The following is a 15,621-nucleotide window of genomic DNA, read 5'->3' on the forward strand; positions in this document are numbered from 1 at the left end:
CGCCAAGGTTATCACCTACTCCGCTCGGAAGGAAATTGTATTGGTTGCTCCCCTTTCCGAATTTCATAAATTAGGATGAAGCATTTCTCTGATGTGCTCAGATGAAGCCTCTATTGAAGTCAGGAGTGTTTTCTGCGCTGGTGTAAATAACCCAGTTCTGTCGCCGAGTCGCTTTATTAAGCACTGAAGACGAGCTGTAAATATAAAGTGGATTGTGGGATGTTAACTGTTCATTTGGCTGCAATCTGTTAATTCCTAATAAATTGAGCTGGAGGCTGGGGGGGGGGGGGCGATGCGGCATATGTGGCGGCTTAATGGGCAAACGAGAAAATGCGAAGAGGATAAATCATTAGCGATCGTCTTGTCCCTTAATAACGCACAGCGTGCAGCCTGAACAATCACTAATGCCGCAGATCCGCTTAAAGGGGAATTCCAGGCTATAACGAGGTTATCAACAGTGAGGAGCAGATGAGTTCTTCCAAATCTGCCGAGAGCCTCTGCCTGCCATAGATTGCTCGGTGGGCCGGTAAGGGGTCCAAAGGGTGGCCACAAGTGTAATATTTATAGCATGGCTCCCAGCTGTCCCTGATTTCGAGGGACTGTCCCTGGTTTGGAGCAATGTCCCTCTGTCCCTCGTTCCTCCTCATTTGTCCCTGATTTTGGCCCGATCCATATAATTGTATAAAAAATGCACTTTTTATCCTTCAAAAAGTTTCCCAGTGCTAAACCTTTCATCTAAATTATAAATTGCTGCATTTCTAAATTTATAAAGCCAATATAAAGGAAAAGTAGTGGTAAAAAAAAAAAATCCCTTGTGAATTTAACCACTTAAGGACCCCTTCACGCCGATATACGTCGGCAGAATGGCACGGCTGGGCACATCAACGTATAGGTACGTTGCTCTTTAAGCCCAGCCGTGGGGTTGCGGGCGCGCTCCCGCGACCTGGTCCGAAGCTCTGTGACCGTGACCGCGGGACTCGCGGACCCCATCCCCGCTGGAGTCCCGTGATCGGTCCCCAGAGCTGAAGAACGGGGAGAGCCGTGTGTAAACGCAGCTTCCCCGTTCTTCACTGTGGCGGCGCATCGATCGAGTGATCCCTTTTATAGGGGGACTCAATCGATGACGTCAGACCTACAGCCACACCCCCCTACAGTTGTAAACACACTTCAGGAAACACATAACCCCATCAGCGCCCCCTTGTGGTTAACTCCCAAACTGCAATTTTCACAGTAAACAATGCATTTTTTGCTGTGAAAATGACAATGGTCCCAAAAATGTGTCAAAATTGTCCGAAGTGTCCGCCATAACGTCGCAGTCACGAAAAAAATTGCTGATCGCCGCCATTAGTAGTAAAAAAAAATTTTTATAAAAATGCAATAAAACTATCCCCTATTTTGTAAACGCTATAAATTTTGCGCAAACCAACCGATAAACGCTTAGTACGATTTTTTTTACCAAAAATATGTAGAAGAATACATATCGGCCTAAACTGAGGAAAAAAACGTTTTTTTTATATATTTTTGGGGGATATTTATTATAGCAAAAAGTAAAAAATATTGCATTTTTTTCAAAACTGTCGCTCTATTTTTGTTTATAGCGCAAAAAATAAAAACCGCAGAGGTGATCAAATACCACCAAAAGAAAGCTCTATTTGTGGGAAACAAAGGACGCCAATTTTGTTTGGGAGCCACGTCGCACGACCGCGCAATTGTCAGTTAAAGCGACGCAGTGCCGAATCGCAAAAAGGGGCAAGGTCCTTTAGCTGCATTTTGGTCCGGGTCCTAAGTGGTTAAAGATGTAATATTTCTGTGGAACTACAAACAACAGCAGAACAATGGATGGCAAAGATGTCTGTATATAGTGTCTATGATATGCCGGAACAGATCCTTGAACTGAAAATGGTAATGAGTACCAGGAGACTAGGATGTCTATAAACAGTTAGCTGGATTCAGGTAGGAGAGCCTAACGTTAGGCAGGCGTAGCGTATCGCATATACGCTACGCCGCCGTAAGTTAGAGAGGCAAGTGCTGTATTCACAAAGCACTTGCGTCCTAAGTTACGGCGGCGTAGCGTAAATGTGCCGGCTTAAGTGCGCCTAATTCAAATTGTGAAGAGGTGGGCGTGTTTTATGCTAATGAATCATGACCCGACGTGATCGACGTTTTTTTTTTCTCAGTTTAGGCCGATACGTATTCTTCTACCTATTTTTGGTAAAAAAAAACGCAATAAGCGTTCATCGATTGGTTTGCGCAAAATGTATAGCGTTTACAAAATAGGGGATCATTTTATTGCATTTTTATTATTATTATTTTTTTTTACTACTAATGGAGGCGATCAGCGTTTTTTTTCGTGACTGCGACATTATGGCGGACACTTCGGACAATTTTGACACATTTTTGGGACCATTGTCATTTTCACAGCAAAAAATGCATTTAAAATGCATTGTTTACTGTGAAAATGACTGTTGCAGTTTGGGAGTTAACCACAAGGGGCGCTGATGGGGTTATGTGTTCCCTGAAGTGTGTTTACAACTGTAGGGGGGTGTGGCTGTAGGTGTGACATCATAGATTGTGTCCCCTTATAAAAGGGAGCGATCGATGACGCCGCCACAGTGAAGAACGGGGAAGCTGTGTTTACACACAGCTCTCCCCGTTCTTCAGCTCCGGGGACCGATCGCTGGACTCCAGCAGCGATCTGGTCCGCGGGTGCCGCGGTCCCGTTGCTTCGGACCAGGTCGCGGGTGCGCGCCCGCGACCCACGGCTGGACAATAGCACAGCACGTACCTGTACGTGCTTGTGCCCAGCCGTGCCATTCTGCCGACGTATATGTGCAGGAGGCGGTCCTTAAGTGGTTAAGTCAGTGATCACTGTGAATCCATTTACAGTTTTGATTTGCACATGAATATTGTCTGCTGGTTATACACCATCTATCGGATCAGCTATTTTGCTTTACCATCCAATATTCTTTGCATGCAATTATATACCTAAGAGCTAGTTGAAGATTAACTGGATTGCCGCACAGCAACACAGGACTACTTTCACCTCCCTCCCCATTTCAGGGATTTGTTTTGCTGAAGCTTGTAAAGCTGCAGTTCACCAAAGAACTCTCTGTAAGAACAGGTTGAATTGCAATACAGTTCCTGTTTGCTAAAGTTGTACTTGTTTATCTGCTGTTTTTGTATTTATGTGTGAAGGTGCAGTAGAGAGGGGTCCAACACTCATAAGAGCCATTCCTCTGCTCTGCTGTAGCCTATTCACATAAACATTATGGCCCGGATTCACAGACAGCGGCGCACATTTATGCCGCCGTAGCGTATCTCCTGTACGCTACGCCGACGCAGCGCAGAGAGGCAAGCAGGGAATTCACAAAGCCAATGCTCCCAAAACTGCGCTGGGTTTCCTAGGCGTAAGTGGAAGTGGGCGTGAGCCATGCAAATGAGGCGTGACCCCATGCAAATGATGGGCCGAGCGCCAGACAGATACGTATAACGAACGGCGCAATGGGAGCACCAAATGCGTCCAGCGTAAATATGCGCCCACTCTACGCAGGCAATTTACGTCAGTGGGATGAAGCCTGTTTTTAGGCGTATCTTAGTATGTAGTATTTTTCTGTTCACTTACCTGATTTATGCCTATATCTAATTTCACTTCCTCCTCTAGGGGGGCCGCGGTTGCAGAAGTCATTCCCGGTTTTGCACTGGCTCCTGGGAGATCTTGGTCAGCCTGGCATGGCGTCTATGAAAATTCTTGGCCAGCTTGGCATTGCACGGCTCCAGTAACATTTAACATTGGCGTTTATGGAAAATCTTGGTCAGCCTGGCATGGCGTCTATGAAAACTCTTGGCCAGCTTGGCATTGCCCGGCAACAGTAACATTTAACATTGGCGTCTATGGAAAATCTTGGTCAGCCTGGCATGGCGTCTATGAAAACTCTTGGCCAGCTTGGCATTGCCCGGCAACAGTAACATTTAACATTGGCATCTATGGAAAATCTTGGTCAGCCTGGCATGGCTGTGCCATGCCAAGCTGACCAAAATTGCACCGCACTGCAAATACGTGAGATCGGCAGGTGCATGCTGGGTAGCCAGCAGGCACGGACACCCAGGAAGAATGACACTGTGGCTTCAGATGCCCACACTGGAGATTTGTGCGCTGTGCAGGAACTGTAAGAAAAAGATGCTGCACAAATAGAAAACTGGCTATAGTTTACAGCATACCTTTGTTACATTGTACGACGCACGAGTTGCTGTTTTGTTCTGGTTAGACTTTAACTGGTGCCCCAGAACTGTGACCGCGCTGTCACCAACAACGCACTGTGAATTATTAACAATCAGGGACTGGTAGACAAGGCTCCCTACAACGTTATGTATACATTGCTGTCATGTTCTGGGGAGTCCTCTATTGGTGCCTTCAGAACTGTGAGGCCTCGTACACACGACCAGACATGTCCGATGAAAACGGTCCGCGGACCGTTTTTATCGGACATGTCTGCTGGGAGATTTTGGTCTGATGTGTGTACACACCATCAGACCAAATTCCCCGCGGACAGAAAACGCGGTGAGGTGGCGGTGACGATGACGCGGCGACGTGCGCGAACCAGGAAGTTCAATGCTTCCACGCATGCGTCGAATCACTTTGACGCATGCGCGGGATTTCGGGCCAGCGGACATGTCCGATGAGTCGTACTAACCATCGGACATGTCCGACGGACAGGCTTCCAGCGGACAAGTTTCTTAGCATGCTAAGAAACTTTTGTCCGCTGGAAACCTGTCCGCTAGGCCGGAAACCTGTCCGGTAGGCCCTACACACGGTCGGACATGTCCGCGGAAACTGGTCCGACGGACCAGTTTCAGCAGACATGTTCGGTCGTGTGTACAAGGCCTGACTGAGCTGTCGACTGACAGCTCACGGTCAATTACTGACAATCAAAAGCCTGTGGACTCGGCTCCCAATGAAGTCAGCACTGAGGAGCCAATCACAATGTGGCAAGCTCGGGAGCCCCGCCTACCGGCCTTGGGTGTTGCAGCCCATTTAATGAGCCAAGTCTAGCCACTGTAAAGGGGTTAAACAGGTTCCTTATATATTTCATCTGTGTATTTGTTTGTTTGTCAAAACAAATAAATCGCTTTTGTTTTCTTAAACACTTTAAAAGACACAAAACTGCTACAATATAGATTCCCGCGTGAATAAAAACCTTCCCCAAACTCCTCTGAAAATCGCAACTCAGCACTTATGAGCACTTTGTCTTAAATAGCGCCATTTCGAAGGCAAAATGATAGCAAAAACGTCAGTTTTAATACGCCGATATAAATTTAAGGCTCGGCGCCTGGAGGAGTTGCGGCATGCTGCGTAATTAAAGCATTTTTTTTCCGATTTTTAAATGAATTTGTGCCAACTTATCACCGAGCTGATTTGAGGATCATTATTAAACATTTTCTTCTGCGTTATGGCTGAAATATGACGATTCCGAAGAGTGTTTACTCCAGATTTTTTGCTGCGTCGGTGGCTGTGTCAGCTGGCGGTCTGCCAAAGTGCGCTGTAATGAATAGACATCAGAAATAGCTTCACATAAGGGGACTATAACATCCCGTACTTGTTTTTTAGTTTCCGCTCAAGAAGAACCAAAGCCAAAACTTTCTGGTGTTTTTTTAGTGATGGATTGAGTAGGGAAAGGTTGGGGTCTCTGATGTGGGTTTTCCTACTGTCTGGTTCCCGATTCGGGAGATAGATACGCCGCGTAAATTCAAAGCTGCGCCGGCGTATCTTCTTTCTGTATTCAGAAAGCAAGATATGCCGAAATTAGGCTAAGATCCGACTGGAGTAAGCGTAAAGCTTTTTCCGGCGTAACGTTGATCCTGCTTCTATAAGGCGTACGCAATGTTAAGTATGGACGTCGTTTCCGCGTCAAATTTTTTATTTTTTACGTTGTTTGCGTAAGTCGTTCGTGAATAGGGCTGGACGTAATTTACGTTCACGTCGAAAGCAATGACGATTTGCGGCGGAATTTCGAGCATGCGCACTGGGATTCTTTCACGAACGGCGCATGTTCGTAAAAAACGTAAAATACGCAGGGTCAACAATAATTTAAATAAAACACACCCACATCATCCTCATTTGAATTAGGCGGGCTTACGCCGGCCCACATACGTTACGCCGACGTAACTTAGGGCACAAGTTCTTTATGAATACGGAACTTGCGCCCTAATTTACGCAGCGTAACGTATCGGAGATACGTTACGTCCGCACAATGTTACGCAGGGCTATCTGAATCTAGCCCACAATAAATAAATAAAAATTCCAGGCAGATATTAATACAGCTCTGGAAAAGGGCGTTCTCTGAATGGCACCCGGACCTGAAAAACAGCAAGGATTACTGTAGTAGCAGCAACTCTGTTTTCACAGGGATCAGCCAAGTGTGAAATATGCATACTGTACATTGGCCCATGCTGGACCAATGTAACTATGCAAAAAGAAAACCAAAACACCTTACATTTAGCTTTAATCAACAGTTGATCCAAAGAAAGGAAGTGTTATAAAGTATGGTGAAATTTGCTCCAACAGTGCAGGATAGTCCCTGGATCAACAGTCTGCATTCCTTTCTTGAAGCAATCTAACAACCAGCAATTGTGAAAGACTATTCCACATCTTCACAGCTCTTACTGTGAATAACTCTTTCCATATAAGGAGAGTAAACCTTTCCTCTTCTATACATATAGAGCACCCCCGTGTCTTCTTTGATTACCTTAAATTAACCAACTTTCCAGTATACTATACAGACTATTTACCATCATGCTGTGAAGATGTTTTTTCAGTGGCAGGAACTGGGAGACTGGTCAGGATCGAGGTAAAGATGAATGCAGCAATGTACAGAGACATCCTTGATGAAGACCTTCTCTGAACCTCAGACTGGGGCGAAGGTTCTTCTTCCAACAGGACAACGACCCTAAGCCAAGATAACAAAGGAGTGGCTATGGGACAACTCACAGCCCAGAGCCCAGCCAGAGCCCAGACTTGAACCCGATTGAACATCTCTGGAGAGATCTGAAAATGGCTGTGCACCGACACTCCCCATCCAACCTGATGGAGCTCGAGAGGACCTGCAAAGAAAAATGGGACAAACTGCCCAAAAATAGGTGTGCCAAGCTTGTAGCATCATACTCAAAAAGACTTGAGGCTGGAATTGGTGCCAAAGAAGCTTCACCAAAGTATTAAGCAAAGGCTGTGAATACTTATGTACATGGGATATTTTCATTTTTTATTTTTAATAAATTTGCAAAGATTTGAAATAAACTTCTTTCACGTTGTCATTAGGGGGTATTGTTTGTAGAATTTTGAGGAAAATAATGAATTTAATACATTTTGGAATAAGGCTGTAACACAACAAAATGTGGAAAAAGTGAAGAGCTGCGAATACTTTCCGGATGCACTGTATGTATTTATACAAGGTGATTATTTTCTCTAGACATGTGCAATTCGTTTAGTTCCGAATTCGTTTAACAAATTTTGACAAATTAGTTAATTCAGAAATTTCACGATTTCCTAATTTGCTAAATTTCGAATTTACTGATTTTCGTACTTCCAAATTTTTGGAATTTCCAAATTTCCGAATTCCTCATTTTCGAATTTCCAAATTCTGAATTTTCGACAGTGCACATGTCTAATTTTCTCCTCAAGAGTGAATAATTCAGCCCAACTGAGTTGCTCCATACCTTGTATACAAAGTTTTAATTATCTTGGACGACTCTTTGTTCTTCTCTTCCTTCCCTACTTAAGCTGCAATGCATTCTAAGCTGAGAAAATAGTACCCACCTCTAACATATATGGATTTCAAAATTGCATAATGTTTTCTTTTGAAATACAAGGTTGTAGACCACTGTGGCATCTACCCAAGTCGAATGTGTTACCACAGCAAGGTAAATTGAAAGCTCCTAGGTCAATCAAACAGGTGTGACTGTAACACTGCTTCTCTTATAGGACGTCAGGAGGTTGTCCAATAAACTCACAAATAACTTACATCAGATCTGCAGTAACATTTTCAGTTTTTGGTTTGCTTGGAGAAGAATCTCACTTCAGGCCTTCCATAACCAATAAAAAATAAAAATAAAAAAAAATTATCTCAAGTAAAAACTGATACCAGTAATATTTTTATTTTTGTTATTCCTCCCAATGGTCACCAAAGTAAAGAGCATTCTTTCCACTGACCAACAGTGTAATAGACCCCCTCTCCCAATGGCCACCAATCTACAGGGGTCCTTCCCCACTGGCCACCAATCTAAGGGGGTACTTCTCCGTTGTCCACCAATCTAAGAAGGCCCTTCTACACTGACCACCAATCTAATGCCCCGTACACACGATCGGAAATTCCGACAGCAAAAGTCCGATGTGTGTATGCTCCATCGGACTTTTGCTGTCGGAATTTCCGCCAACAAAAGATTGAGTGCAGGACAGGTTCTCAAATTTTCCGACCGAAAACATTCCTATCGTAAAATCCAATCGTCTGTAGCAATTCCGACGCGCAAAATATCGACGCATGCTCGGAAGCATTGAACTTCATTTTCTCGGCTCGTCGTAGTGTTGTATATCATCGCGTTCTTGATAGTCGAAAGTTCAGAGAACTTTTGTGTGACTGTGTGTATGCAAGTCAAGCTTGAGCAGAATTCCGACGAAAAATCCAATCGTGTGTACGCGGCATAAGGGAGCTCTTCACTGACCACCATTAAAGAGGACATTTCCTGCGGTGGCTCAACGCATTGGCACTGCGCTGACAAGCCATTCACCTTTGCAGCTAGGGGTTCGGATCCCGGTCTCAGCTACATGTGAATTGAGTTTGGTGGTCTCAGCCCAGCTCCCGGTGGGTGTGCTATGCAAGGTAAGCCTGCGCTTAGTACGCCCACCCCCCTCCCACAAAAACCACCACACTTACACACACTCGAAATTGGGTTAACATGCACGCACTTTGACCACGCGGTCTCTAAAAAGAGAGGTGAAGGACTAACAGGGCTGGTTGAGCGGGCTAGATCCTCTCACTCCCTTATAGGGAGTCCCTCTGCCCCGTTGGGCTTCAAAGCGGAGCAGGTAGGGTGGGCTGTGTGGGAGGACCCCCTCACACCCGCCATTGCCACCCGGGGCATGGAGAAAGGTGGCAGATTGCCTCTGGGGGAGGCCTGCCTACTCCCAACTCTGGGGAGGCCTGCCTACTCCCAACTCCTGCAGTCCGGCTTCTCTCTCGAGTACACGCACAAAATACACTTTAAAAAAAAAAAAAAAAGAGGACATTTCACTGACCACCAATAAAAGGTAGGTCCTCAGACCACTAACATTTCCACTGTCTGCATTTTTCTTCTCGCCATTACTATTAACACTTTTTTATTTCATTAATAATATTACTGAAAATATTTATGTTATATAGAGCAGCCCTGGGTATCAAGCACTTGATATACGCTGCATTCTTTTATTTATTCTTATATCTCAACTTACTGTTTACGCAAATGTACCATGAGCTGTAGATATAATAATTATTAGTAGAGGTTCTCTGAGGCTTACATAAATGTTGTTTCAAAGATACCTCCAAAAGGGGTTGAGAAAGGCTGAGCTGAAAATTATTAGGTTAGGGGAATACCTTTTTGCTTCAACATGACTATGTCCTTGCATACAAAGCCAGCCAGCAAGAAGTCTTTGACCTTCGAGTTCTATTGCCACCTACAGGAGGATTGAACATTGGCAACCAAAAGAAAAGCTTTAGCCTAGGATATCCCCCCACTGCCTTAGTTTTGTAGTTAAGCAGTATCAAGAGTATGCTCATAAACACACTTCCTATGTCCCTCAATGGACTTCAAGAAAAGGATTTTATGATACAAAAATCCTATTTTCTTTCTTGGTTTCCCATTGAGAGGACATCCAAAAGCAGTACAAATAGGGACTGTCTGCAGTTCAAAGAGCTGAAGGACCTTATACCCAAAGCTGGCATCAGATGAGGCTGCAATGCTTACCTTGAACCACTTATGAAATGTGTCAACATAAGACCAGGTGGCAGCCTTGCAAAACTGATAAACAGTTGATTGATGCCAAAGAGCTCTAGAAGAACTTGATGATATAGTAAAGTGCACCTTGATAGGAAAGGGTGAAACCTGATCCTTGAGACCATAAGTTTGAATAATGGTCAGTCTGAGAATGAACCACATCCAGACAATGGAGGGAAATTTTCAACTGGTAAATTGGAGCCAGACAAAGGGAAGGAAGAGCAATGTCCTGGTTGAGATGAAAAGCTAAAACCGATTTAGGCAAGAAGGAAGTCCTAGGCGTTGACACTACCAAAAAAAGTTGCTTGCATGATAAGGCCCGCTAGGTCAGACACTTGTCTTGCAAAGGTGATGGACACAGGAAACACCACCTTGTGGGTGAGAGAAAGTATCTCTAATTCACTCAAACTGCAAAGAGAACCAGATTCAGATTTAACTGAGTCACTGGGGGAAGCTACATGGTAAACCTTGTGTACACATGTCTGATCAAAAAGTGAGAGACCAAAGGTTTCTTAAACAAGTTAGATAAGTCAGAAAGTGACCCTTGAGTACTGAGAGTTATGCCGCGTACACACGGTCGAAATTTCCGACAACAAATGTTCAATGGAAGATTTTTGTCAGAAATTCCGACCGTGTGTAGGCTCCATCGGACATTTGGTGTTGGAATTTCCAACAACAAAAATTTGAGAGCTGGTTCTCAAATTTTCCGACAAAATCTGTTCCTGTAAATTCCGATCGTGTGTGGAGAATTCCGATGCACAAAATTCCACGCATATTCTGAATCAAGTACGAGACGGAATCGCTCGGTCTGGTAAATCTTCTCTCACCAAACTTCTACTAACACGACTGCTATTGAACTTCCCTTTAATAGTGCCGTTGTACGCAGGGCCGATCTGCCCTATGGGCTCACTATGCGAGCCACTTAGGGCCCTGCAAAGCTGTGGAGGGCCCCCCAAATTACTAGAGGCCCCACTGGCTGCATAGAAGAAGAGGTAACGAGTCAGCACCCCCCGCTTCTCACATTAATGTAAGATGTCATTTCCGACAGCAGAACACCCCTTCCCCCCGCTTCTCAACTTTAATGTGACATGTCATTTTGCTTAAAGAAAACTGGGGTTGGGACTTTAAATGAGGCGTATGAAAAACACACGCCTCCATCCCTATTGAATACAAAAAAAGGGGGGGTTTTTGGGACTTTAAATGAGATGCGTTTTTAAACAAACAGTAGTATAAGTAAAATAGTAAACGTTTATAACCAGGCTCATACATACCACCCAAACAGCAAGCCAAATTCAACTGTCTAACTGTATATGTTAAAAGCAGAGATTGGTTGCACGCATTTGCAAGTACATGAGTAAGCTGCAGAGCCTGCGCCAAGGCTCTCTGCGATCTGCAGTCCTAACTAAACTTTTGAAGTCTCCTCAATGGAGGCATGTAAAGACTAATGGGTAGATGGAGGACAGGTGACTAGGGGTGTGTCCCCGCCTCCACCTATGCTTGGTATTGTGGTGAAGAGCACTGGAAAAAAAACGCATAATAGTATAAGGGTATCAACAAAACGCATCTCCATCCCTATATGGTACAAAGAAAACTGGGGTTGGGACTTTAAATGAGGCGTATGAAAAACACACGCCTCCATCCCTATTGAATACAAAAAAAGGGGGGGTTTTTGGGACTTTAAATGAGATGCGTTTTTAAACAAACAGTAGTATAAGTAAAATAGTAAACGTTTATAACCAGGCTCATACATACCACCCAAACAGCAGGCCAAATTCAACTGTCTAACTGTATATGTTAAAAGCAGAGATTGGTTGCACGCATTTGCAAGTACATGAGTAAGCTGCAGAGCCCGCGCCAAGGCTCTCTGCGATCTGCAGTCCTAACTAAACTTTTGAAGTCTCCTCAATGGAGGCATGTAAAGACTAATGGGTAGATGGAGGACAGGTGACTAGGGGTGTGTCCCCGCCTCCACCTATGCTTGGTATTGTGGTGAAGAGCACTGGAAAAAAAACGCATAATAGTATAAGGGTATCAACAAAACGCATCTCCATCCCTATATGGTACAAAGAAAACTGGGGTTGGGACTTTAAATGAGGCGTATGAAAAACACACGCCTCCATCCCTATTGAATACAAAAAAGCTTACTCATGTACTTGCAAATGCGTGCAACCAATCTCTGCTTTTAACATATACAGTTAGACAGTTGAATTTGGCTTGCTGTTTGGGTGGTATGTATGAGCCTGGTTATAAACGTTTACTATTTTACTTATACTACTGTTTGTTTAAAAACGCATCTCATTTAAAGTCCCAAAAACCCCCCTTTTTTTGTATTCAATAGGGATGGAGGCGTGTGTTTTTCATACGCCTCATTTAAAGTCCCAACCCCAGTTTTCTTTGTACCATATAGGGATGGAGATGCGTTTTGTTGATACCCTTATACTATTATGCGGTTTTTTTCCAGTGCTCTTCACCACAATACCAAGCATAGGTGGAGGCGGGGACACACCCCTAGTCACCTGTCCTCCATCTACCCATTAGTCTTTACATGCCTCCATTGAGGAGACTTCAAAAGTTTAGTTAGGACTGCAGATCGCAGAGAGCCTTGGCGCGGGCTCTGCAGCTTACTCATGTACTTGCAAATGCGTGCAACCAATCTCTGCTTTTAACATATACAGTTAGACAGTTGAATTTGGCTTGCTGTTTGGGTGGTATGTATGAGCCTGGTTATAAACGTTTACTATTTTACTTATACTACTGTTTGTTTAAAAACGCATCTCATTTAAAGTCCCAAAAACCCCCCCTTTTTTTGTCATTTTGCTTAGGGCCCCAGGGAGGTCAGGATCGTCACCGGTCATACATCTTGTACGTCACCGCATTCTTGGCGTTCGGAATTTCTGTCAATATTTCTGCGACAGTGTGTATGCAAGACAAGTTTGAGCTAACATCCGTTGGAAAAAATCCACGATTTTGTTGTCGGAACTTCCGATCGTCTGTACATGGCATTAGACTTTGGTCTGGACCCAGTTGCAGAAAGGAGAGAATTTATCCCATGGAGAAACCCCTGGGGTGGAAGCTCCAAAGACTACAAGTGAAGTACTGTATGTCTTCTATGTTTGATGATAGACCTGTCATCATCTTCAGAGGGCTGAGTTTCCCTGGATGCATTCATCTCAAAAAAGACTGAGAACATCTTGTGGCTAATGCCTTGTACACACGATCGGAATTTCCTATGGAAAAAGTCAGACGGAATCTTTTCATCGGATATTCCGACCATGTGTGTGCCCCATCTGAGTTTTTCGGAAATTCCGTTCATCTGTATGGAACCCCGACGGAGAAAAAAACATGCATGCTCAGAATTAAGTTGACGCATTGAACTTAATTTTTCTCGGTTTGTCGTAGTGTTGTAAGTCACCGCGTTTTTGACAGTCGGAATGTTGTGTGACAGTGTGTATGCAAGACAGCTTGAGCGGAATTTTGTCAGAAAAATCCGTCTGAGTTTATCCCACCGGAAATTCCGATCGTGTGTACGGGGCATTTGAAAAATAACTGCATGGGACAGAGTTGGTAGAGTGTTAGTATTGCAGCCAGAGCCAAAACAGGGCTTCATTTTATTTATAAAATATTTGCCCAGAGACAGGCTTTAAATCATACACTGTACAAACACACAAACATTCACACAATTTCATGGTTAAGAAATAATTTCATTTGCCTCTTTAGAGGGAGTATAAACTAATTAGAGAGAAGGCTATTTGTCATATTAATATAATAGTAATGTAATCTCAGAATGTGCTACAGAAATATATGGGAATAATTTACGATGTTGGGGAATTCGCCGTCACCGCATATTTACAACTTTAATTTCAATTTTGTGTTTCAAGTTGTGGCTCTTCGCTGTTTTCGGCACTCAGGAGAGAACAAAAGTTTTTCAGAAAGAAAGAATATTGCACCCTTATACACATGGGTATTCTGCTGGCACTTTTGATATGTTAGACTTCTCTTTGGTGCTTGTTAAATAGAGGAAAAATAGGAGTTATTATCTAGGCTCACTAATTAAAAACATTTTAGAGTGAATATTGAAGTTGGTAAACAATACTAAAGCGCCACTTTGGAAAAATACCCAAAATATGTCAGGCCTTCTAGACTGGGAAAATATAGATAACGTGAAAACTCATTAAAATCATGTACTGTATATAATCAATTAATGTGTATCTGAAATTCAGATTTCATGTCATACCTCCTAGCTTTAGAACTTGTTTGGCTTAAAGAAATATCCAAGTACACCGTATGGCCTAAAATCTGTGGACACCTGACCATGACAGTTCTTTGAGTTTGCCGCACATCCTATATCAAAATTGCATTATATCAGATTTGCCTCTCCTTTGCGCTCCATTCTTCTGAGATGGCTTTCCTGAAGCATTTTGTCTGTCTTTGATAATTTGTCTCCATTCAGTCAAAACATTATGGGCCAGATTCTGGTAGAATCCGCAGCGGCGTAGCGTAAGCCATTTACACTACGCCGCCGCAAATTACTGGAGCAAGTGCCGTATTCTCCAAGCACTTGCTCCGTAATTTGCGGCGGCGTAGTGTAAATTGCCCCGGCGTAAGGCCGCGTAATTCAAAGGGGGCGGCTAATATTTAAATTAAGCGCGCCCCCGCGCCGATCGAACTGCGCATGCGCCGGGCATAAAAATAGCCCAGTGCGTATGCTCCAGCTCACGACGGAAAATGTCAATGACGCCGACGTGAGCGTAAAGTCCTATTCGCGAACGACTTAGGAAAACGACGTAAACAACGGAAAAAGACGACGCTGACCTATGGCATACGACGGACCTTCGTAAACTTGCCCCTCATATAGCAGGGGCAAGTTTACGCTTACGGAAACGTCGTAATTTCACTGCGTCGTCCGCGCGTACGTTCGGGAATCTCACGTAAAAAGCTAATTTGGGGAAAACGACGAGGAGACACCTAGCGGCGGGAAAAAAAATTGCCTTTAAGATCTGTCAGCGTAAGAGCATTACGCCTGTCAGATCTAATGGATATCTATGCGTAACTGATTCTAAGAATCAGTCGCATAGATACGACGGCCCAGATTAGGACTTACGACGGCGCAAATGGCGTTGCGCCGTCGTAAGCCCTTTGAGAATCTGGGCCTATTTGTCAGGTACTGACATTGGATAAGAAGACCTGGCTCACAGTCAACATTCTAATCCATGGCAAACATAATTAGTAGGGTTAAGGTCAGGGCTCTGTGTTGGACACTGAGGTTCCTCCACACCGAGCCATGTCTTGTTGGGTCTTCCACAAGGTTGGCAGTGCACAATTATCTAAACTGTCTTTCTATGCAATTGCCTAAAAGGTACAGAAATATCTGAACTGAATCATTTGGTGGGGTGTCCAATATATTTGGCCAATATAATAGGTCAGGTCAGGTGTCCACACACATTTAGCCATATATTATAGGTTAAGCAGTACCATCCATTGGTTGATATTTTGATGTACTGTATTATATGCAATGTGCTGCCAGCTGGATTGGTGTATACTTACTCACATGGCTTTCCCCAGAAGTCCTTCCTCCATTTGTGTAAGGCATATTGTTAATTC

Source organism: Rana temporaria, chromosome 10 (genome assembly GCF_905171775.1).
Source record: "Rana temporaria chromosome 10, aRanTem1.1, whole genome shotgun sequence".
Classification (NCBI taxonomy): Eukaryota; Metazoa; Chordata; class Amphibia; order Anura; family Ranidae; genus Rana; species Rana temporaria.